This window comes from Callithrix jacchus, chromosome 14 (assembly GCF_049354715.1).
Source record: "Callithrix jacchus isolate 240 chromosome 14, calJac240_pri, whole genome shotgun sequence".
Taxonomy (NCBI): Eukaryota; Metazoa; Chordata; class Mammalia; order Primates; family Cebidae; genus Callithrix; species Callithrix jacchus.
In genome coordinates, this window is record NC_133515.1 from 114,601,326 (window position 1) to 114,624,442 (window position 23,117).

Consider the following 23,117-nt stretch of genomic DNA (forward strand, 5'->3'; position numbering starts at 1 on the left):
CCTGGGGAGAAATGCCAAATGTGGGTGAAGGGGAGAAGCAAAGCAAAGCACACTGCCATGTGCATACCTACGCAAATGTCTTGCATGCTCTGCTCATGTACCCCAAAACCTAAAATCCAATAAAAAATTTAAAAAAAAATCACTTCATTGTTCTTAATGTTCTGACAAGAATGTTCCTGTCTAGGGAGATTCAGAATATGTACATTCATGCTTTCAACAATGACAGGGAATACCTACCTTCCCATTATATCCACCTGCCATAAATATCAGATATTTCCTCCATTACAGTAGAAGAGTGGGACCATAGTTGCTATTTTTCAGAATCTTTTGTAATTCCTTATACTTTAGCATATATGTTAAGAGTTTGATATTTAAAAGAAAATCAAATATCAATTGGCAAATTTACATCTACATCCAGAAATATCCATTTTGTAAGTGTATATATGTCTGAGACTACATTTTAAAAGAAAATAACAGGCCAAACAAAAACAGATCAAATCTTTTGAGCTAAAAATGATTTTTAAGAAACAAGTGACAAGCAGATTGAAGATGATGGGTAAAGTTCACAATTATAATCTTTATTCCTCCAACAGAATTATGCACATTTGGTTTTTAAGAGAAAAAAAAAGTATTACAGAAGTTCTTCAGTTTATCTGAGCCAAAAACAGACTTATCTTCACAATAACGATTAAATTTCATTAATCTGATGTTGTTCCACTATGTAAGTGCATTTCAAAAATGAATTTTAAAATAATAATCATCGTAATTTTAAAACTCAAGCTTTCACTTTATTTTTAGTTGTCTAAACTTAGCCTGAGCCCTCTGGCTGGTGTTCCTAAGCTTGAAAACAAGCCAGTCTCTTTAGAGAAAGATTTTCTTTTCCTTAGGGAGTTCATAGCTCAGGAGATCAGTAACAGGATATACAAACTTTTTTCGCAGATTGCACATAATCCCTGAGCTACTCTAGTTTGAAGCTTTAGAGAAATGCGCAGTCAACTGAGTGCTGGGCATGCGCTGTGCGTGGTTTCATCTGTGAGATGCAGCCCGGCCACCATCATGGAGTCAGCAGTGAGTCAAGGCGTGTCAGATCGAGGAAGGAGGAACCGCTGAGTGCGCGAGTGCTGGGAACGGAAACGCCGTCGGTCCCCTGAGAAGGCGTGTAGCGGCCGCCCCCGGCGCGCAGGTAACACGTTACCGAGTTACCGCTACAGAAATGGAGGACTGAGGGCCCTGGAGCCTTCAGCATGGACGGAGGGTCCTCGGCCTGGCTGCGCAGTTTCTACTTCCGGGGTCATTGGCCTGGCTGTGTGGTTCACTTCCGGGCCGAGGTGACAGCATCGCAGGGAAGGGGAGGCCGCGTGGGGAGAGTCTCCTCTGGGACCTGCAGGAACACAAAGCGTGCCCTGAATCGCCACTGTCCTCAGACCCACAGGAAACAATAACGCGTTGTAACTATGAATAGCATCCAAGACTGAGAAATGGGAAGGGAATTTTCTAAAGAGAAACAAAGAAAAGCTCAGTGTGCTTTTAGGGCCTCTAACAAACTGGAGAGATTCCATAGGTTTACCTAAAAATAATTTGGCCCCGTAAAATTTGCTTGGTCTGAGAAAACTACACAACTCTTCACACTTAATGAAATCCCAGCCAGCACAGCACTAATAAATCTAACCTCATCTTTCAAAACTGTGTTTTTGGACAGAAGAACTTCATAATATTGGATGGAATCCACAGTAAACTGATTCTGCAGAAGGCTTTAGTGTATGTGTGGTCCTTTACCATGTGAACGACACACAGTTTGGTTTGTTAGGGTTTTGTAATGAGATCAAAGCTCAAAATATGTTGACTAGAATAGATAGTTGTGTGAAAAATATTAATTAATGCTCACAGAGAATAAATGCCAGGTAGGCTGTTATTCTCAAAAATCTCACAATCAGCATATTAATTCAATATGAATACGGTGTCTTTAATCTTTATATAGCGACTCTTTGCTTATGACCTGCCTTTGACACACATCTGTAAGAGATCCATGAAGCAAACGGCGCTGAAGGGAGTCAGCTGAGGCTGGGGATTGTCGGTTCAACCAAAGGAACCTTTAGAAGAAAACACTTTTAAACTCTTTGCTGCAAGTCTTATAATTAAAGCAAATATCTGAATCAGAATTCATGTATCTAAGGAGAAAAGTCTTCATGTAAGACTCCGCAGTGTGCTATGGAAAGCAGTGATTTTCTAGGGAGCAACTCGTCTTTAGCAATGCTTTACACATGGAACTCGGAATTCAGGCTGCTCGGCTGCGTGGGCCAGAATGGGGTGTGGAAGACACGGGTGGATGTGGAAGGAGGAAGTGGGACCCTGGGTATTTCCTAGGGGAAGAGAAACCCCCGTTTCAGGTTGGCCGATATGGGAGGGTGTGGGCAGCGATGAGGGATGCTGAAGAAGGCAGCCACCGCTAAAATGCAGGTGAGTTAAGGATGCAGCCGCTTGGAGTGTGTGTCCCTAGAAACGTGCTTGCACAACGTGTGGGCTGTATGAGACAAAGCTGTTATAGGATGCAACGCGGTCGGTATTCCACCTCACTAGGCGTCACTGCAAAAAAAAAAATCAATTCACTAATTTCCTTTTGCTCCTGCAGGGTGGTTTCTCTGCACTGCTTTTACTGGCTTTGTCCTCGTGGCATGCCCTCAAGCCAGCACCAGCTTTCTAACGTGGTGTTCACCTTTCTTTGCCATTCTGGTATCATAAAAAGCTCAGGCCATGGGCTGCAGAGGAGGTGACTTCCCTTTGTTTATTTTGAGACTGGTCTGTATTTGGGTCACTATTCATGTCACTGCTTTTTCAACTATACCTGACATCTGTGGCTCATAGAGCAGTTGCGGAAGCCTCCTCAGAGCACGTAGCACACGATGGCCATTCGCCCCACCCTGCAAACCTGTAGGAATATGGCGAATGGGAATGCTGTCATCTCGTGGGTCAAAGTGGCTTTGGATAACCACAGTTTCAATCCTAATACTGCCATCAAGTTCATTTGTAACTTTGGAGCAGTCATTTATATTCCTGGTCTGGCCAGGTCCAGTGGCTCAAGCACTTTGTTTGAGAGTCTGACGTGGAAGAACTGCTTAAGCCCAGGAGTTCAAGACCAACCTAGGCAACACAGGAAGAACCTGTCTCTATAAAAAATTAAAAATTAGCCAGGCATGGTGGTGTATGCATATAGTCTCAGCTGCTCGTAAGGCTGAGGTGGGAGAATTACTTACACCTGGGATTCAGAGGTTGAGGCTGCACTGAGCCATGACTGTGCCACTGCACATTAGCCTGGGCAACAGAGGAAGATCCTGTCTCTGAAAACAAGACTATTTGCCACTTGTTTGTCAGAAATGTGAGCAATGAATATCAGTTGAGCCAAATACTGATTGCTAAGCCAAAAAAAAAAAAAAATAGTAGACTTACTTATGGCTGTTATTTGATATAGAAATTTAAAGGTACTAAAAAGACGTTAACAGCACACCTTCCTGAGCCCAGGCTGGCCAAGGAAATTAGAAGGTATCAGGTACATTTGCAGACAGCATTGCCTGCCTGCACGGGAGTCACCCACTGGTACACCCCAAATCCACCTCACATTCAGTGATCTCTGATCAGGTGCAGCCCCTTCAAATGGCTCCTGATGACCCCTGACCTTCTGTGAATGCCCCGCTTCTGTGACGTCACCATTCCCCCATCCAGTTACACAGACCACGTCCTCCGCCTTGGTTCTCATCGTCCATTTTCTACCTAAATACTCTTAATACCACTCCTTTCTCCACACCGCTCCCCCAGCCGTCTTCTCATGCTTGTGTTGGCCCAGGTTTAACTCTCAGCATTCCTGTGAAATAAAGACGGTTCAGCGAAAGTTGCTAGTGTGGGCCTTGGGGTGACTTCTCAGTACAGCTGTTTGATTTAGTTGATAATATTCCTAGTGCCTCAGGAAAATCAAAATAATGAACAAACTTAATACAGCAAGAGGGGGCATGTCAGGAAGACTGGGTTTGTCAAAGGTTCTGATGGGTTTGCCAGACATTCGCACAATGCTCCTCTAGTCACTACAGGGACCTGGTGACAAAGCACATGAGCCATTTGTCAAAAATCATCTGAGCTGATGCTGCACCAGCACAGGCGGTGCTGCCCAATGGCTGAAATTAAACCCCGCCTGTGTCCAGCCATCCGGGAAGTCACTTCCAATGTGCAGTAAGTTCTACCCCTTACTTTTTAAAAGTTAGGAAAGATCTCTTCTGTAGGGCGAAGATGTTACAAAGTAGCATCCCAGCACACTGCTTCTTAAGAAAGTTCAAGGAAATCAACAATCTGACCAAATATTATTCGACTAAAAACACCTGGTGAATCCCAGCCCTCCACTCTCAGGGTCCCTTCAGACTCCATCAAACCTCCTTTCTCCTCCTTCGTTATCCAAATCATTCAGTGTAAAGAATCAGTGAAACAGGTAAGTGAGACAGCCCCAGTCACAAACCTAGGAAGTGGCAAAGCCGGGTCCCAGTCCAAGTCCACAGAAGGCCAAAGTCGTGCCCCATGCTCTGTGTCATACCCTTGAATCGGTCTGAAAATAGCCTGTGTTAATCAGTAAGGAGAAGAGTCTAACCTGAACCCAGGTAGTCATCACAACTGCTGGCATTTGTCAGAGGTAATACTTGTAGCATCAGCTGTAGCATAAGTATGAAATCACACGGAATGCAGCATCTCAGGGTCCCAGGATGAGGACTCATCTGCTGGCTTAGGAGCCACATTCCACCTGTGCAGGTACAGAGCAGGCCCTGACAGCAGAACACAGCTTCTCCCCAAGCACACGCAGAGCACGCTCCAGGACAGAGCACACGTTCAGCCATGGGACAAGTCCCAGCAAACTTAACAAGACTGAAATCATAACGATCACCTTTAAAAAACGATGTCAAATTGAAACCAATAACAGGAGGAAAGCAGGAAAATTCAAAACTATTTGGAAATTCATACATTCTTAAACAACAATGGGCCAAAGAAAATTTTTAAATTAAATATCATGAAATGAACAAAAGTGATTTCATCCTTCCCAAAATTTTTATGTAGCACAAGCAGTTCTGAGTAGAAAGTTTTCAGTGATGAATGCCTATATTTTAAAAAATCTCAAACAAACAAATTGGATAAACTAGAAAAAATGGATAATTTTCTAGAAACATACAACCTACCAAGACCAAATCATCAAGAAAGATATCTGAACAGACCAATAACAAACAAGAAAATCGATAATAAAAAATCTCCCATCAATGAAAAGTCCATGATCAGATGGCTTTAGGATTGAATTCTAACAAACATTCAAAGAAGAATTAACACCAATGTTTTAATTATTCCAAAAACTGAAGTTAGAGGAAAAATACTTCCAAATAGATTTCATGAGCCTAGCATCATCCTGATACCAAAGCCAAAGACACCACAAGAAAATGACAGTCCCATATCTCTGAAGAACATAGATATAAAATTCACCATAAAACACTAGGCAAATTCAACAACAAATTAAAAACGTTACATATCATGACCTTGTGGGATTATCCAGCAGATACAGGATTGGTTTAACAAACAAAAATTAATGTGTTATCCCCCTTTAACAGAATGAAAAATAAAAAACGTCCTTTATCTCAATAAATACAGAAAAAAAATTTGATGAAGTTCGGCTCCTTTTTATGATTGAAAACTCAGCAAGGGAGGTTTAGAAGAAAATTTCCTCAACATAATCAAGACCATTTATGAAGGCTGTAGCTAACAGCATAGTCAGTGGGGGAAGATGGAAAGATTTCTCTCTAAAATCCAAAAGAAGGTAAGGATGCCCACTCTTACCACTTATTTTCAACATGGTTCTGGAAGTATTAGTATGAGCAATCAGACAAGAAAAAGAAATACAAGGTTAAAATCAGAAAGGTAGAAGTAAAAACATCTCTGTTGTGGATGACATGATCTGGTATGTAGAAAACCCTGAAGATTACACACACACACACACACACACACACACACATAGTTAGAACTAATAAATGAATTCAGTAAAGTTGCTGGATACTAAATCAACATCCAAAAATTAGTTTAATTATTCTACATGAATATTGACCCATCCAAAAAGAAATCAGGAAACAATTCAGTTTATGATAGCTTCAAAAAGCATGAAATACTTAGGAATAATTAAACACGGAGTTGAAAGATATATACCCTACGTGTAAATTAGTTCGAACATTGTGAAAGACAGTGTGGCGATTCCTCAAAGATCCAGAATGAGAAATACCATTTGACCCAGCAATCCCATTACTGGGCATATACCCAAAGGATTATAAGTCATTCTACTATAAAGACACTTGCACATGTATGGGTACTGCAGCACTGCTTACAATAGCAAAGACTTGAAACCAACCCAAATGCCCTTCAGTGATAGACTGGATAAAGAAAATGTGGTACATATATACCACAGACTACTATGCAGCCATAAAAAAGAATGAGGTCACATTTTTTGCAGGAACATGGATGAAGCCGGATGGCATCATCCTCAGCAAAATAAACGCAGGAACAGAAAACCAAACACTGCATGTTCTCACTTATAAGTGGGAGTTGAACAGTGAGAACACATGGACACCAGGAGGGGAACATCACACACTGGAGCATGTTGGGGAGGTGGGGATCAAGGGGAGGAGGAGCATTAGGACAAATACCTAATGCATGTGGGGCTTAAAACGTAGAAGATAGGTTCACAGGTGCAGCAAACCACCATGGCACATGTATACCTTTGTAAAAATCCTGCATGTTCTGCACATGTATCCCACACCTTAAAGTAAAATAAAGAAAGATGTGTACCCTAAAAACTATAAAACATCACTGAAATAGAAAGAAATTGAAGAAGACACAAATAAATGGGAAGCTATTTTATGTTCATGGATTGAAAGAATTAATATTGTTAAAATATTCATGGTACCCAAAGTGATATATAGATTCGATGCAATGCCTATCAAAATTTCAGTGCCATTTCCCACAGATATTAAAAAAGAATCCTAAAATTCATATGGAACCATAAAAGACCACAAATAACCAAAGCAAGCCTAAGAAAGAAAAATAAAGTTGGAGGCATCACACTTCCTAATTTCAAATTATATTAGAAAGCTAAAGTAATCTAAACAGCATGGCACTGGCATAAAAACAGACACATGTGCCAATGGAACAAAAAAGAGAGCCCAGAAATAAACCTTGGTCAACTAATTTTCAACCAGGGCACCAAGAAGACCCAATAGGGAAAGGATAGTCTTGTCAATAAATTGTGCTAGGAAAACTGAATATCCACATGCAAAATAATGAAATTAGATCTTTATCTTACACGTGCACAAAACAAACTCAGAATGGATTAAAGTGCCGAAACAGCAAATCTCTAGAAAAACAACAGGTTTTTCTCCTCGACATTGGACTTGGCAATGATTTTTTGAACTGAACACTTGTGGGACAGGCAACAAAAGCAAAAATAAACAACTGGGATTACATCAAACTAAAAAGTGCCACACAGCAAAGAAAACTATTCAAACAAAAGGCAGAGGATTAGGAAAAAGTATTTGTGAACCATATGTCTAATAAAGGTTCAATATCCAAAAAAACATAAGAAACTTACACAACTAAATAACAACCACAAAAAAAACCACATGATCAATCTTGACCCCCAGTGTGGTGGTATTGGGAGGTGGGGCTTTAGGAAAGTGATTAATGCCCTCATAAAAGAGGCTTCAGAGAGGGTTCATACCCTTCGTGACCTCGGTCCCTCCCTCCGTGTGAGGACACAGCCTCCGTCTCATTCAAAAGCAGCAGCAGCAAGGAACCACCTTGGATGGAACCCCTGGGGCCTCACCAGACCACAGTCCTGCTGGTGCCTTGATTTTGTGCCTCCAGCCTCCAGAGCAGAGAGATAAGTTGTGGTTCTTTATAAATTACCCCATCTGAGGTATTTTATTATAGCAACACAAACAAATCAAGGCAGCTGGAAAGGAAATGGTGAGACCACCGGAAGAGGTGCTCACCCAAGACCCTCAATGTGAGGGCACAGAGGCTTGGTGGGAAGAGCTCAAGAGGGCATCTCATGTCTGCCACATGCTGAGAATATTCCTCCTAACCACTGAGAATGCAGTGCTCTCGCTGGCAAGAATCCAAGCATGATAAGAGTTAGATGAACATGTATCAGGCGGAATCATATGAAACTGCTATTTGACCATTTTTTATGCCAAAAATACGGATTTCATAATATTCAACGTTGTGAGTCTTCTTGACATTTCAGTATTTTTATTGTTAAATAAAATTGTTATTTTGTTTTTAAATACTTCATATTGTTTATATTAATTACAAAATCTTTTTCAAATCATAATTCTTATTTTTTATTTTTGAAATTTGTTATTTTTATTTTAAAAATAACTTCTTTGTATACATAATATTTTTTGTAAATGTTATGTTTTGAGATAGGGTCTCACTCCCTTACCCCGTAAACCAGGCTGGAGTGCAGTGGCAAGATCATGGCTCACTGCAGCTTCAACTTCTCAGGCTCAAGGGATCCTCCACCTCAGCCTTCTGAAAAGCTGGGACTACAGGCATATGCCATCATGCCCTGCTAATTTTTGTATTTTTGGTACAGACAGGGTCTCACCATCTCACCCAGGCTGGTTTTGAACTCCTGAACTCAAGCAATCCTCCTGCCTGGGCCTCCCAAAGTGCTGGGATTACAGGTGTGAGCTGCCACTTTATACTTTTATAACTCTTTATTCCTATTTTTCAGCTCTCCTTTTATTGTGCCCTGAGCTCCAGATACATCACACACGTCACCTGGACTTGGGTTTGCAAACTCAGGCCCTGCAGACACAGGCAAGGAATGAACTGCAGGTGGCCCCTGGTCTGTGGCTCTGGCCGGCTGCGTCACAGCTGGGGTGGTTCAGATATTCTGGAATCAGAATCACCCTTTTACAAGGAAAAGGGGCAGTAGAGCTTTTAACATAAACTCCTGATTTTTAAAAAATGTTAGCTACTCTTTAATGGTGTGAGGGCCAAACAGAATATGTTTATAAGCCGCATTTGCCCCAGGGCCTCCTGTAGGCCCCTGATGAGAAACTATATGATCCCAAGAGCTGCGGATGCCTGCCTTCTGCCATGCAGATTTCTCAGACATTGGCTTAGCCAGGGAGAGAGCTGCCAAGACCCCTGATAATAAGGCCATAGATGCTTTCTCCTGGTTAGGATTAAGGAGGTTATTCCTCCTATTTCATAGCAAAATGCACCAACCAAGACTTATTACACAGGGAGAAATGGAGGGGGAGGGAAAAGGTGAAACAAAAAGAAACAGGTTTCTTCAAGGTGACGTGCACAGAGGTGACGTGGCAAACGCACACTCAGGATTGCTGGGAATGGGGTCGTCCTCATGTGAGCCGGGCCAGCCTGCATGAAAGCCTTGACACGCCTTTGCTGTTTCAGTTTAAATCCGGACAGAGGCTGGGGGTGTTGCCTCCAGTCTCTCCTTCGATCAATCACCGTGTGGGACCCATGGACATGGTGGAAACAGGGACTCCAAGTGCAAGCAGGATGTGAGAGGAGAGGTGGTGCAGACGAGGGTGGAGGCTGTGTCCTCCTCAGAGCTTCTGTCCATCCTCCTGGAGGCTGTGTCCTCCTCAGAGCTTCTGTCCATCCTCCTGGGGGCTGTGCCCTCCTCACAGCTTCTGTTCATCCTCCTGGGGGCTGTGTCCTCCTCAGAGCTTCTGTTCATCCTCCTGGGGGCTGTGCCCTCCTCACAGCTTCTGTTCATCCTCCTGGGGGCTGTGTCCTCCTCAGAGCTTCTGTCCATCCTCCTGGGGGCTGTGTCCTCCTCAGAGCTTCTGTTCATCCTCCTGGGGGCTGTGTCCTCCTCACAGATTCTGTTCATCCTCCTGGGGGCTGTGTCCTCCTCAGAGCTTCTGTTCATCCTCCTGGGGGCTGTGCCCTCCTCACAGCTTCTGTTCATCCTCCTGGGGGCTGTGCCCTCCTCAGAGCTTCTGTTCATCCTCCTGGGGGCTGTGTCCTCCTCACAGATTCTGTTCATCCTCCTGGGGGCTGTGTCCTCCTCAGAGCTTCTGTTCATCCTCCTGGGGGCTGTGCCCTCCTCACAGCTTCTGTTCATCCTCCTGGGGGCTGTGCCCTCCTCAGAGCTTCTGTTCATCCTCCTGGAGGCTGTGTCCTCCTCACAGCTTCTGTTCATCGTCCTGGGGGCTGTGCCCTCCTCAGAGCTTCTGTTCATCCTCCTGGAGGCTGTGCCCTCCTCAGAGCTTCTGTCCATCCTCCTGGAGGCTGTGCCCTCCTCAGAGCTTCTGTTCATCCTCCTGGAGGCTGTGCCCTTCTCAGAGCTTCTGTTCATCCTGCTGGGGGCTGTGCCCTCCTCAGAGCTTCTGCTCATCCTCCTGGGGGCTGTGTCCTCCTCAGAGCTTCTGTCCATCCTCCTGGGGACTGTGTCCTCCTCACAGCTTCTGTCCATCCTCCTGGGGGCTGTGCCGTCCTCAGAGCTTCTGTCCATCCTCCTGGGGGCTGTGCCCTCCTCACAGCTTCTGTCCATCCTCCTGGGGGCTGTGCCCTCCTCAGAGCTTCTGTTCATCCTCCTGGAGGCTGTGTCCTCCTCACAGCTTCTGTTCATCGTCCTGGGGGCTGTGCCCTCCTCAGAGCTTCTGTTCATCCTCCTGGAGGCTGTGCCCTCCTCAGAGCTTCTGTCCATCCTCCTGGGGGCTGTGTCCTCCTCACAGCTTCTGTCCATCCTCCTGGGGGCTGTGCCGTCCTCAGAGCTTCTGTCCATCCTCCTGGGGGCTGTGCCCTCCTCACAGCTTCTGTTCATCCTCCTGGGGGCTGTGCCCTCCTCAGAGCTTCTGTTCATCCTCCTGGAGGCTGTGCCCTCCTCACAGCTTCTGTTCATTCTCCCTTCCCCCGGATCACCTGGCTCACTGGCCACACGGCATCCTTAGGACCCCACTGGCCTTATCCACAGCTGAAGGCCTGAGGGCAGTGGTGGAGACGAGAGGGCAAGAGATCAGCCTCGTCTGCCCAGGTGCAGTGGCTGTGCACATTCTCGGTCAGAGCATGGCTGAGGAGGCATCCACTGTGAGATTGCTGGCCATGTCTTCCTAGAATCTCACTTTTAGTCAAAGATAGCAGGGGGGAAACTATTGCTTTTTTATTTATTCAAAATTAAAATATTGTGAAACAAGTGACAAAATTCATACACATTTTAATATAACATACCAGCGTTCAAATAGTCACCCTAATGGCACCCGAAATTCTCTGGCCTCAGGCTCTGTGGATCGCAGGTCACTCCTTAGCCTTCAACCACATCAATAAATCAATGTCAGACAGCACCTTCCCCACAACCAGAAGTTCCTCGTTTGCTGTTAACAAAGAAAAAACCCAGGCCGAGCGCGGTGGCTCACGCCTGTAATCCCAGCACTTTGGGAGGCCGAGGCTGGTGGATCACAAGGTCAAGAGATCGAGACCATCCTGGTCAACATGGTGAAACCCCGTCTCTACTAAAAATACAAAAAATTAGCTGGGCATGGTGGCGCGTGCCTGGAATCCCAGCTACTCAGGAGGCAGAGGCAGGAGAATTGCCTGAACCCAGGAGGTGGAGGTTGTGGTGAGCCAAGATCGCGCCATTGGATTCCAGCCTGGGTAACAAGAGCAAAACTCCTCTCAAAAAAAACCAAAAAACAAAGAGACAACCCATTTTCTAGAATCTCTATCACGGAGAAGTCTGGGGGGACCTTCGGAGACTTGGTTCCCGACAGCCCAGCAGGACTCACTTCAGCGTGGCTTTCAGTCACAGGAGGGGGCTCAGGAATCTGTCCAGGCTGCAGTGAGGACCAGGCTTTGGTTTCATCTGTGCGGCCGGCCCTCTGGGATCACACCGCCCGCCTGAGTCCCGGGGAGGACGCCGCCTCCTGCCCTGTCCCTCTCCTGCCGACTGGCTCTTCCTCACACCTGACTCTACCCCAACCCTTCACATCGGCTGCCATGGCTTAGTCTCTGCTCTTACAGGGATGCACACAGTGGGTGCCCCAGGACCGCCCAGGTCCTGTCTCCAGCCTCAGCTTCTGTCCTGAACTCTGGACTGAGCACATGGTTGTCCACATCACCTCTCCTCTTGAATGTCCAGTCACCCAAACCTAAGCGTCCGAAACACAGTCCCAGCCACTGCTTCGCCCCAGCCTGCAGCCCCTCCCATCTGGCTCAGGGCAGCTCGGTCCTCCAGGTGCTCTGGCCAAGCGCTGGAGCATCCTTCATTCCTCTCTCTCTGTACCCCAAATCCAATCTGACCGGAAATGCTGTCTTCTCTGCTTTTAAAATATTTCTAGGAGCCGGGACACTGCTCACCTGGTTTATGGCAGTAGCACCCAAAGGCTTCCTCTTCTGCCCTTAATGGCTGAAAGCAACACCTCAAACTCAGCATTGCATGAAGTCCTCAGGGCTTGCTCAGGGAGGGGCTGCACTTCGGACCTTACTCAAAGCACCAATTCCATTCTTTCCCTGACTTCCCCGATCTTGTAACTCTCAGTTCCTTGACGTGAGTATTCCTGGAGCACCCGGGCTGGAGACTGACGTAGGGACACCTCCCTAGAGGAGATGCTACAGGAGTTTGAAGCTGCCTTCTCTCCTGACACAACGGAAGTACATGCAGGAGGAAACAGAAAGGTGCACAGAGGAGGCCTGGAGACGCTCCCCGTCTGGCCCCTGCTGAGGTGAGCATGGTCCCCTCCCTCCCTCCCTGGCCTGGGCTTCCCCCTGCAATGTGAGCAGCTTGGGCCGGGATTGGGTCCTCGCTGTCTCTGTTCTAGGCCAGCCCCGTGGGACTTAGGAGGCTTGTAAATCTGCTCCAGGCTCGTCGGAGTTTCTGAAACACCCGGCAGAGAATACAGCGGCGCTGGAGACCTGCTCGTGGTTGAGCCTCCTGCATCTCCCTCTCTGTGAACTGTGGACTTTGAGTCTCTGTTGGTGGCTTGTCTCTATAATTAATCAAGATTGCACTGCATTGATTGGGGCTCAAATGATGTTGGCAACAATGTCTAATGTATTGATGGAGCTAATCAATATCAAACAGCACTGATTTCATCTTCTCAGGGCTTGTGTCCATCCACCGATAGGCAGTGTCTGGGCACTGTGCCTCTAGCTAAGGGCGTGACCTGATAGAAACATGTGACACTTCATGTCAGGGTCACCTTATCCAGTAGGCAACACGGGCACAGTCACCCCAGAGCCCTGAGCACCTCAAAACTAAACTAAAAACTGGCTGCAAAACCGGAAAAATGAGCTACAAAGTTAAAATTAACGCTTGATAATTATTAGTCAAAAAACACTTTTTCATCTGAGCCACGTGATAGTAACTGAACTAACATATTTCTTCATCGGTTGTATTTATCACGCGATGCCACAGAAGAGTTCCTTTTGCACTTTTGGGCTCCTAACTTCTAACAGTCTCCATCTTCAGCCAGCACAGCCTGTTCGTTCATAACCTGCTCTATTTTACTGACTTGGTACTTAATAGGTTACTGAGCTCTCAGCTGTGTGCTGGGCCCCGGGGGATTGGTAACTTAAATAGGTTTGATCAGTAGGTTATGGACGCCATATTTTGACATTCGGTTTGCTGTGAGGTTTGGTCCTCAAGGCCGGGGAAAGCCTCACAGATGTCCTCCTCCAGCTGCCGTCTTCCAACCCCACCTCTAACACCCTAAGGCTGCCACCCCCCCGACTGCCATCTCCCACCCCACCTCTGACACTCCAAGTCAGGTTCCATCATCGCCGGGAGACCACCAGAAACCCAGCGCTTTCTGCAGCCCCGTGATACCTCTGAGGTATTTCCACATTAACTTGGAGGCAAGTAAGTTGCTGACTTAAGGTTCTGATATTTTCGTGCTCTTAATCATATTGCTACCGAAAACTTAGTTTCTAAATTTGAGTAAAAGGCACATCTGCCTCCCTGTCTAATCTTAAATGCTCTGGACATTCCATGCTTGAAAATGAAGTGGTCGGTTTTGAGAATGTAGGAAGGAGCAGAGACGGCGTGATATAAAGATAGAAAATGGTTAGTTCAGTCGTTACGCTCGTCTGTCTCTACTACACAATCATTACAGATCTTTATCTCTTCATTTCCTTAAAGGGAAAAAGTGGAATCGCTCAATAGAATTATCAGCTTACGCAAGTTAGGCATTGATTTGCCAAACCACTCTCCAGATTAATCATAAACCTGAAGTTTCTAGGATATTGGAATCGAAGATCAATACCTTGTACCTTTAAAACACGCCTTTCATCACTTTCACACATATGAAAAGGCATCGTTTTATGGCTTTTGTCCAACAGAACTTATCGTTTTAGAAGGCTGAAATTGTCTTTCTCAGTAGATATTAAAATTGTATTGTGGAGAAGGAATCGCGCATCTCAGGTCTTCACTTTACAGACCCTTGTCCTCAGTTCCGCACGGCACAAAATCTGAAGTGTACCAACTCCCAGGGCCTGGCACCATGCCAAGCAGAGCTCAGTAACCTATTAAGTACCAAGTCAGTAAAATACAGCAGGTTATGAACGAACTGGCTGTGCTGGCTGAAGATGGAGACTCTTAGAAGTTAATAGCCGAAAAGTGCAAAACGCAATCTTCTGCGTGTCCCTCGTCCCCACCTTGGCAGCACCTTCCTGTCTGGTTTTCCCCGACTCCATAACAACACTCGATTTTCTCTTAAATATGTTGAACAGTTTGTGTTAGGACAGTCCAAAGTTGATGCCAAGTGGCCAATTTTCTAAAGCTTTGGATTTCTTCTATATATGCATTAAGATAAAATACAGAAAAGGAATACAGAAAGAAAGATTGCCAAAATATCGATCACATAATATTGTAACGTTTAAAACACATGCTTTGTGTATAGTGCAATGTTGAAAATATCTTCAGAAGTATAGATAGAAAGCCCTCATTTTTACCGTGATTAATGTGTACGACACAAAATTCACCATTGTGACCATTTTTAGGTGTGCGGTTCAGCGGCATGAAGCACGTCCACCCTGCCGTGCGATCAGCCGCACCACCCATGCCCAGGACATTCCACTTTCACGAAGTCCAACTTCGTAGCATCACACGCCCCCTCGTCCCCCAGCCCTGGCAGCCCTCCTTCTACTTTCCGTCTCTGCGGATTTGACTCCTCTAAGGGAACTTCGCACAGAATGATGCGTGTTACGCCCGGCTTGTGACACAGAATGCAGTGTCTCCAAGCTTCGTCTGTGTTGAAGTGTGTATCAGAACTTCATTTTCTGAAGGCTGAATCATGTCCCTTTGTGTGTACACCACGTTGTGTTTATCCATTCATTTGTTGATGGGAGGTCAGGTGGTTCCTCCCCTCCGAGCATCGTGTAAAGCGCTGTTTTGAACCCCGGTGTACGCACAACTGTTCTTCCAGTTACTTTCAGCGTAGAACCAGGGGCGGCACTGCTGGATGCCGTGCGGATTCTGTGTTTGGCTTTCTGAGGAGCCTGACACCGTTTTCCGCAGCGGCTGCAGCATTGCACGTTCTCATCAGTGCGAAAGGGTCCCAGCTCCTCCGCGTCCTGGTCACACTTGTATTTTCTGAGCGGCGTGCTGTGTGTCGCCTGGGGGCTTTGGTCTGAATTTCCTTTCCTCAGTGGTGTCAAGCGTCTGTTCACGTCTTACTGGCCGTCTGTGTTTCTTCTCCGGAGGAAACCTCACTCGACTCCTTTGCCACGGTTTCACTGGGTTGCTGTTTTCTTTTCTTCTGTGCTGTAAGAGTCCTTTTGTGTATTATCGGATTTATAATTTGCAGATGTTTCTTCCAATTATATGGGTTGTCTAGCCGCTATGCTGATGATTTCCTTTGATGCACACACGTTTGTATTTTTAATGAAGTCCAATTTACCTATTTCTTCTTTTGTTACCTGTACTTTTGATGTCATACCCAAGAAACTGCTGCTGAATTTGATATCCTGAAGCTCTTCCCTGTGTTTTCTTCTAAGAACTTTATAGCTTTACCCTTGTATTTAGGCCTTTCATCCATTCTGGGTTGTGTTTCTGTATGTGGCGTGAGGTAAGGGTCCAACTTCATTCTGCTGCATGCACCCAGCACCATTAATTGAAAAGCCTGTCCACAAGGTTCTCATTAAAAAATATATATATATATTCAAAGGATGCACTGTTACCAGTTTTTAATTTAAATACCAATTTTTATATTAAAATACAAAAATGCTTAAAATTTTTAGGCACTTACCCCATGCCAGGCACTATAGTAGACATTTGTACCCATAATCCCTAAGGCTCCCAGAAGCCATGGGAATTTTATTCTTTCAACAAACATCTGTTCAGTGTCGACTTATTTACCAGCCACTTTTATGAGCACTGATTTAGCAGTGATTAAAAAGCAAAGAAAAATCCTTGGTTTCTTGATTAATTCTAGTTGGAAACACAAACAATGAATCAAGAAAACGTAGAGAATCATAGCTAATTAGTCCTGGGAAAATAAACATAGGAAAGGTGATAAGGAGTGCAGGTCAGTGGGGACTACAGTTTAAAACTCAGACCTGAGGGCTCACAGCAGAGGCCTCTGAGTGTGGACCTGGAGCTGGGAGGAAGCCAGCAGGGGCAGTGGGAAGGGCACAGGGTCCACAGCCTGGAGAGCAGGTCCAGGGAGGGCAGGGCCACGTCGGCTGCAGCAGGGGAGGTCAAAGGCAAGGTGAAAGAGTTAGTGGGGACCCCGTGCCCTTCCCACTACAGGGCCTGGAAGCTGATTAGAAAGACCTCGGGAGATAGGGGTTGTCATTCCCCACTCTATGCATCCCACACAGCTTTGAGGTCTGGTATCAAGCCAAGATCTCACAGGGAGCAAACCTTGCAGGTGGACGGAGCCCAGGTCAGCCTCACTCCTTGGCCTGCACTTCTTTCCACTGGGTCCTACTAACCAGTGTAACTTAGGGGACACGGTGACTTTCAGGATGTCGATTAAATCATAATGTGTTCACTGACTGCAGAGTGAAAGAGTAGCTTCTATTTTTTATCACCCAGTACAGGGAATACCATACCTCCTGCCTGGTGTGCCCCTCTAGCCCTCTCTTGCTAAATAATTTGTGTTCATTTTTCAAGTGCCATGTTCTCCAAGCACTGTCCTTGACCACTGGATCTAAATCAGGCCAGTAACCACACCTGCCTGTTCACCAGTGCCCTTGACATAAATTTCAATTACATCTTGATCTCTGGCTTTATTCAAGTAACACATTCCACCAAAACTGGGTTGGGAATCCCCAAGACCGGAGCCTGTGACTTGTTCCCAGGGTCTCCAGTGCCACTGCCGCTCCAGGGACACGGTGGATGCTGGGAAAGGCACAGCTCAATGACATGTGCAGGAACATACAATGCCAGAGACAAGCCACATCTCCAAGCCCTGGTAAAATACTGATACCTGGTGTCTAGTTAGGAGATTGTGATGTTCACACAGCAGCTTTTATTCCATGCTATTGCCATGTACCACTCAGCCTGAAAAATGCTTCCTTTTGTCTTGAATCTCGGCCATGGAGAACATGGCACTCCCTCAATGCCACTGAGTAATACATCGGGGACACGGCTTCCGTAAAACACAGGAACCTTATGATGATGAGCTGTGTTACAAATCATTCTGTTTTCTCAACAACCACATCTTTGATGTGCATCTTTTAGATATGATAAATATATCTTAGGATCAGGTAATGTCAATTAGTTTTAAAAACACACAGGAGTGAGTCTGCTTCCTAAAACTCTTTGTCATGATGGAACAGAGGAAGAAGCTCAGTGTGGATGAAGATGACCCACATGGTCAGGACCGGGCCCCGGGCCCCAGATCTGCCCTGGGTGCTGTTGGGACTGATCTTAGGTCTGTTAGGACTAACCTCCGGGGCCTGGCTCCTCCCCGGGGGCTGGTGGGACTGAGCTTCTTGAACCCTGATACCAGACCTAAGACCCCGGCATCCTCTGTCTGATCATCTTGAAGTTGGTGTGATCCCTAAACCTTTTTCTAGCTCAAAATTTTCATGATTCTAATTATACCACCTTCTGAAATTCCTGGGAATATTGTCATTTGAAATACGATATTGGTAAGGTCTCAAGCTAAAAAATATTCATGAAAGAGCCTTTTTCCCTGTCCACGTGGACCATATGGATTTAGAGTTACTTTCAAGTGTAGTATTAGGGTTTGGGAACAAAGGGCTTTATTTTTTGAAACAACTAAAGCATTCTTATCATGTGTACTTTGAGCATCTGTGGAAAAAATACACATACTAGAAACATTGAAGTGGTCTTCTGGGCTAGTGAAGCTTTGTGGCTACATCAAGGATAAGTTCAAAGGCATCAGCTGTTCAGCAAAATGACAGACACTGGAGTCATGAAAGGCAGAAGGAAGCACATCCCAGTTCATTGAGCCACACCTGCCTCTCAGCCTCGGCACACTGACGTTTTGGACTAGAGGGGTCTCTGTTGTGGGGGGCTGTTCAGCCATACCTGTGGCCTCCATCTGGTAGATGACAGTGCCGCCCTGGCATTCCTGAGCAAAATGTGCCTAGATGGGCCAAATGGGTCTCCTGGAAACCTCCCCAGAGCTGGGAACCCCTGGATTACATGAAAGGACTGTAGGCCCCATACCCTTGGGAGAAAGCCCCTTACCCAGCCTCCCATGGACATACAAAGGTGAACATAACCCGTCCTTGACCCACTCCAACAGTACAAAGGCCACCTGCTGTTGCAGATTATAGGCAAAATGAGTCCAGCACCCACTGCCCAGTGCAACTGGCTGCACCCATGTAAGCCAGTCAGTTGCTGCATCCTGTATCTGAGATTAATTGGAAATCCAGAGAGGCTGATACAGCTATCAAAAGTCACACAGCCTGCTCAAGTTAGACACGTAATCTGTGATCTTCCCAGATTGTAAACTAAACCCCACATTTTAAACGTGAAGGATCAAGTTAACAAAGTAACTCAAACAAATAGTGAAAGCTTCTTTTTTTTTTTTTTTTTTTTTTTTTTTTTTGAGACGGAGTGTCGCTCTTGTTACCCAGGCTGGAGCAAAATGGCGCGATCTCGGCTCACCGCAACTTCCGCCTCCTGGGTTAAGGCAATTCTCCTGCCTCAGCCTCCCAAGTAGCTGGGATTACAGGCACGCGCCACCATGCCCAGCTAATTTTTTGTATTTTTAGTAGAGACGGGGTTTCACCGTGTTGACCAGGATGGTCTCGATCTCTTGACCTCGTGATCCACCCGCCTCGGCCTCCCAAAGTGCTGGGATTACAGGCTTGAGCTTGTTAAGACACTGCCATGTGTGTACCTGTGCAACTATCTTACATGTTCTGCACGTGTACCCCAAAACCTAAAATGCAATAAAAAATAAAACATTAAAAAAAAAAAAGAAATTTAAAATGTTACTGTGTCTACACACTTAAATCTTTATGTAGGAAAATATTTTAAAAGTTTAATTTCAGTCATATGAATCGACATTTATCGAATAATTACACGCTCGGATTTTCCTATCAATAGAATTTTGACCTAATTCAATGATCTCCTTCTCCAAGTTCCCATCCCAAGCAAGTTAGAAAGGGTGTGGGCAGAAGACGGTGAGCAGAAGCAGCAAGTAGGAAGTTTAAGGAGTGATGTAAATGCCACCGCGACCCCTCTCCAGACTCCCTGAGGTGCCCCGTCCTTCCCACGAAGCCGTGAGTGAAAGGGGCAGCTGAAAGTGTGAACACTGAAGGTGGCGTCCACCCTGCAGGGCTCCGGCCACACAGCACCTTTCCTCCTCGTGCGGCAGAGGGAGCCTTAAAGCACTCATGCCCAGCTGTCCCTCCTCCACCCCAGAACGCCTCCTCCTAAAGAGAGGACAGGAGCCTTGAAGCTCTCACAAGCCTCCCTCCAGGTGTCCAGCCGAACGTCATCCTTACTCTGCCGTGTTTTGAGCTCTCACAGCAGCCGGAATACCACCTGCCTCCTGGCCTGCATGGCCTTTCGTGGATTATTAAGAGGCTACACCTCAAGTAAACCTTGGTCAGGAGTGTGTGTGAAGCCACGCAGGTGGTGTGGACCAGCAGTGCGTGGACCCCAGGAGGCGCAGTCACCACAGGTGCACGTGTGTTCCGGGGCCGGCGAGAGACGGGGTGGGGTAGGGTATGCAGGGACCACGAGCAAGGGTTGCACGGCAGCAGGACACGAGCTCAGAAAGTAGTGAGAATGAGGTGGGCGTCTATAGCAGGAAATAGGACCTTCCCCAGGACCACCTGTGATCCACAGAAAGGGACTGGAGACGTGGAAAGGCAGCAGGCAGAGGACGGTGCGACCACCTGGCACTAACTCACGCTCCCGCCAGCAACTTCTCTGCCACATGTGCACAGCTGTAAGCCTCCCTTGGGCCTAAAGGGAAGTGGCGACCTAACAGCCAATCTTCACACTGCACAACTGTCCCCTTGAAGACACACAACCAGTTTCTCTTTCTGAAATCATTCCTGGAAGGGTGGATTGTGTGATCGCACCCAGTTATTTCTTGCCCTCCTTTAAGACGATCGTACAGCTCTGCTCATTGTGACCGACTTGCAAGGCTTTATTTTTATTTTCTTAATGCTCATAGTTTATTTGATGATTAATTATCCTTCTGTGGGAGAAAAATCTTTCATCTGATGCTGTGTTTGTTGTCCAGCGTGATTACAGCGGCTTCTCAGGAGACGAAGAGTAAAATAGAACGTAGTAAAAGTATGACCTGGCAGTGCCATAACTGACATCTCTCCGTAGGAAAGGAACTCAGAATGTCAAAGATGCCTGCACCACGTTCACTGCCGCAACATTCACAAGAACAAAGACACGGAATCAACCTAAGTGTCCATCAGCCGGTAGGTTGGTAAAGGAAATGTGATATATATATATATTTACACACAGAAATGCACACACTCACGTGTGTGTACACACACACGCACACCCACACACACAGACATGCACACACAATGGAATACTATTCAGCTACAAAAAGGAATGAAAACCTGTTATTTGGAGCCACGTGGTGCAGCTGGAAGCATTGGGTTAAGGCAAATAAGCCAGGCCCAGGAAGACCAACGTTACACGTTGTCACTCGCACATGGGAGCTGAAAATGATGATCTCGGCCGGGCGCGGTGGCTCACGCCTGTAATCCCAGCACTTTGGGAGGCCGAGGTGGGTGGATCACGAGGTCAAGAGATCGAGACCATCCTGGTCAACACGGTGAAACCCCGTCTCTACTAAAAATACAAAAAATTAGCTGGGCATGGTGGCGCGTGCCTGTAATCCCAGCTACTCGGGAGGCTGAGGCAGGAGAATTGTCTGAACCCAGGAGGCGGAGATTGCAGTGACCTGAGATCGCGCCATTGCACTGCAGCCTGGGTAACAAGAGCGAAACTGCGTCTCAACCAAAAAAAAAAAAAAAAAAGAAAATGACGATCTCCTGGAGGTGAAGAATAGAGCAATGGATAGCAGAGGCTGGGGCAGATGTAGGGGTGGGAGGATAAAAATAAGCTGGTTAGACAAAAGGAACACAGTTAGACAAAAGGAACGAGTTCTAGTTTCTGTAGAACAGTAGGGTGACTATACTTAACAACAATATATCGTGTATTTCAGAATAGCTGGAAGAGAAGATTTTAAATGTTCCAATACAAAGAAATAGCAAGCCCTCAGGGTGATGAGTATCCTAAACACTCTCACTGGATCATTGCACATTCTGTGCATGTAAGAAAATCTTGCATGTGCCCCATAAATATGTACTATATTATGTATCAATAAGAAAATTAAAAAGGCAACCATCTTGAGCCGAAAAGCGGTGTATGCAGTCATTCCAGACAAAACCAAAACAAACCAAAAATAAAAGATAAATGAAGGAGTTGTGTGTACAATAACAATTTAAAATCTACCAGCACTGGGCAAGGAGGACAAGTGCCTCCACAGCAACCAAAATTTCATTTTTCCCCTGAAAGTTAAATGTCAAAATATTATGAAAAAGGCCTCCCAGTATTTGGAAGAGAATGCATGACTACACAATGTTTTAGCCAGAAAGATGTGTTTCATCCATCTTGGAAGCTCAAAAACGCTTCCACTCATGGGCCCTTCCTGAAAATTACCCCCTGAGGGAAGTTCCCTCCACCATGACATGGATCAAAGTGAAGAGACCAAGAATGAAAAAATCACGATAGGAAACAACTACTAGCGAGAATCAGAAACAACTTAACACGGATACATCTGAAGAAATCTGTGTACGAAGTCAGATTCAAACTTCAGAAGTCTTTTCAATCATGCACTAGATGATGAGAAGTATCAGACTGTTATGGGATGGATTGCCTCTGCCTCCCCACCTCTCCATTTGTGTGTGGAAGCCCTCACTGCCGTGTTGGAGGCGGAGCCTGGAGGAGGCGGAGCCTGGAGGAGGCGTAAAATTTCCCGGAGGACGTAAGGGTGGGGCCCTCATCCAACAGGACCAGCGCCCTCATAAGAAGAGAAAGAGACACCAGGATGAGGCGCACAGGGACAGCCAGGGCAAAAAGTCAATTGTAAATCATTATTTAAAAATGCAAGAATTTGACCCTTATACAAATTGATACTGAAATGTATTTTGAAGTTATAATGATTTTTAAAGTATTATAATTGCATGGTAACCGATGAATATAAAAACACACTTAAAATAGACCCAAGGAACTATATAAATGTTTTTATATGGTTAATATAGTTTTTTCTCTCAATATATAACACAAACTAAAGCATTAAGTATAATAGAAAAAAATTCTAAAATTATTTTCAGAAAGATTTGTGGCTACTGAAGTCTAACAACTCACTATAAGAAATTTATTTTCAGAATGACAGATTAATTTCTTTGAAAAGATAAAAAAGTCAAAATAAGTGAGACTCTGGAGCTGTTAGGAAACATAACGGAAATGTTGAAATTTTATTCTGATTATAAAGAACTCGTTGATTATAGAAGATCTTCAACCTCTATGAAACTATAAGGTAAAAATATTAAAAACATTGTAAATAGGAGTTTACAGTGCAATTGTGAAAATACACATTGTAAAAAAGATT

General features: G+C 45.5%; 1 long non-coding RNA gene across 1 annotated transcript in view; it reads right to left on the reverse strand.

The window, feature by feature from the left end:
- Positions 1–557: 557 nt before the first annotated feature.
- The window catches only part of LOC144579205 (uncharacterized), a 62,085-nt gene continuing 39,525 nt past the window's right edge, over positions 558–23,117 (reverse strand). Inside the window, exon 2 of the long non-coding RNA XR_013526243.1 lies at positions 558–1,381. This is a non-coding gene — a long non-coding RNA (uncharacterized LOC144579205). The remainder of the gene's footprint in view (positions 1,382–23,117) is intronic.